We start from the raw sequence: 2,862 nt of genomic DNA on the forward strand, positions 1-2,862 counted from the left end.
TTGGGGTTACTCTAACTAAGCATGTGAAGGACCTATATGACAAGAACTTTAAGTCCCTGAAAAAAGAAATTGAAGAAGATATCAGAAAATGGAAAGATCTCCCATGCTCATGGACAGGCAGGATTAACATAGTAAACATTGTACTACTTGTTTTGATTCTTCTTTGGACATCACCATTTCTGTCTGCCCCAGCTCTCTTCTACCTTCCTGGGCTTTTCCCAGAGCTTGAAGCCCACTCTCCATATGTGGTGAATCCCCAAAGCATGTAAATCAGCAACTGTCCCAGTAGAAGACTTGTGAGAACTGGTATCAAAATTCTGCACCTTTCTTTTACCTTGGTGAGAGGATCCAGAGCTGTGTTTATGCTAGGTCCTGTTATGGAACTGAGTCCTAGTTGCACTGTTCAGCAAAGAGCCCTATGTCACCTGCCTTCTCACCCCTCTAATGCCAACTCCTAAACAGGTGCTTCCTGGAATCACCTTCCAGATTAAACTGCTAACATTCAAGTATTGACCCAGGTACCAGCTACAAGAGCATCAAATCCAAGGAGCCCCTTGTCTTGAATCATTCATTTACCACCATAACTGAAAACCACAGACTGAGTAACAAAGTTTTTTTTCAACTCAGTCATGAGCAGAGACCACATGCCCCAATCACTTTCTAAAGGTCCCACCTGATTTTACACACACACACACACACACACACACACACACACACACACACACAGGAGATGAGGTGAGGAAGGAAGACATATTCTAAGCCCTGCTCTTAACTCATAGTCCACATGGGCCTTTAGCCTCTCCAAGCTTGGCTTCCCCTTTTCCTTTCAGGGCTGCACTACCACCTTGGGTGAGAGAAAGGATTTTAGCACCATTATATCCTGTTGCTAACACAGACCTGACACTGGAAGACTCATCAGTGTTTGCTAAATGATTGAGTCAATCTATACAACAATGACAGGTTGATTGTGGATTGAATTAGGTTCTTGAAGTTTACAGATCTCATCCTCCAAAATGCTTCCCAGGTCCTCTTCATTGAATTGATGGTGCATGGTCTGTGGAAGGCATGAAGCAACTGCCTGGAAATCCCCAGCCGGCAGCACTATTTGGGAAGATTGCAGAACCTTTGGGAGGTGGAGCTTTATTGAAGGAAGTCCTTTACTGGAAGAGGGATTTGAGGTTTTGTAGCCTGACCCTACCTACTATTGGCTCTCTGCTTCTGTGTGCAGACACTGGGATTAGCCAGCTTCTTGCTCCTACTACTGTGCCCATTGCCATGTCTGCCCCATCATGATGGACTCTATTCTCCCAGAACTGTAAACCAAAATAAATCTTTTTTTCCTTTAAATTAGTGCTATTGCTGGGGTATTTTTATCATAACAGAAAATAAATTGGTACAAGCTAGAAACAGGTAATGAGGAGCTATTTTCCAATGATACACACACACACACACACACACACACACACACACACACACACACACACACACACACACCTCTGAACCTCCTATTTAGCACAGGGTAAACACCCAAGCCAGATTTCCCTCACCCTACTCCTCAGCTGAAAAAAGAGAAAAACTGTCAAGTGTGAACCTCATTAACAGCAAACTGGGCATATGGGGAAGGAGGTGGCTCCCAAATAGCACCCTGTGCCTTTCTTTGACTGAGTGAAAAAAACCTTCATCAGAATAAAATTTCCTTCCTTTCCTGCCTCAGGCAAATAAACAGAATATTCCTGGCCTGAGAAAATTCCAGATTCCCGTGAAGAGATCTAAGAATCAACCACATGCTTTGCTGCTCCAGCCAATTCCTCACAGGGCAGATATAATTGATGATATAGTTCTACCTGCTGACTCCTGCTTGCAGCCTGGGTTCCCACTCAGACACCAGAACACTCCGAGGTCACCAGAAGGAAGGGCCAATGACTGTCAGGCACTTCCCACCACCCTCACCTTAAGTCTACCAGACCACAGAGTTCTCTGTTGGTCTGTGGACAGAGGGGAACGTGTGCCCCCCCAGCAATGTCCCAGGCACTTCCAGGGGATCCCACTGTTTTTCTGCTCCTTAGCAGGCATCTTCTCCACATCCTGTATCCCAAAACACTGATGAGAGAAAATATTCACCAACCCCAAGCAAAAGGGGCTGATCTTGTTCCTTCAGTTTGGAAGCAGCACCTCATGACAAATTTTCCAAAGAACATCAGCAAATGAGAACAAATTTCCACATGATCAAGTCACCCACTTCTGACTCTCTGAGGGGAGCATTTTTTTAAAAAGAGATTTGTGTGGTACTCCATAAAATAAGTTAAAACACAAGGTAGGGAATAGCAGCTATGATCAACTTTTATTCTGGTGGAAAAACAAAACAAAATAAAAACAACAAAAGGAGGGCTGAACATACCCAACCTATATGTTGGTCCTTGTAGGATTATATAGAAGCAAGGACAGAATGCTTTGTGGAGAAAGGTGAGAAGGAAGGAAGGAAGTAAAAGGAACTAAATTTCCCCTAAATGCTTGTAATGGTTTGAATAGGAATGCCCACATAGACTCATGTGTTTTGAGTGCTTGGCCCACAGGGAGTGGCACTATTAGGAGGAATGACCTTGTTGGAGAAAGTGTCTCTGTGGAGGTAGGCTTTGAGGTCTCATACATGCTCAAGCTACATCTCGTGTGGCTCACAGTCTCCTTCTGCTGCCTGTGGATCAAGATGTAGAATTCTCATCTCCTTCCCCAGCACCATGTCTGCCCACATACCACTGTTTTCTACCATGATGATAATGGACTAAACTTCTGAAACTGTAAGCCAGTCTTTATTAAATATTTTCCTTTATAAGAGTTGCTGTGGTCATGGTGTCTCTTCACACC

Source organism: Onychomys torridus, chromosome 4, assembly GCF_903995425.1.
Source record: "Onychomys torridus chromosome 4, mOncTor1.1, whole genome shotgun sequence".
NCBI lineage: Eukaryota > Metazoa > Chordata > Mammalia > Rodentia > Cricetidae > Onychomys > Onychomys torridus.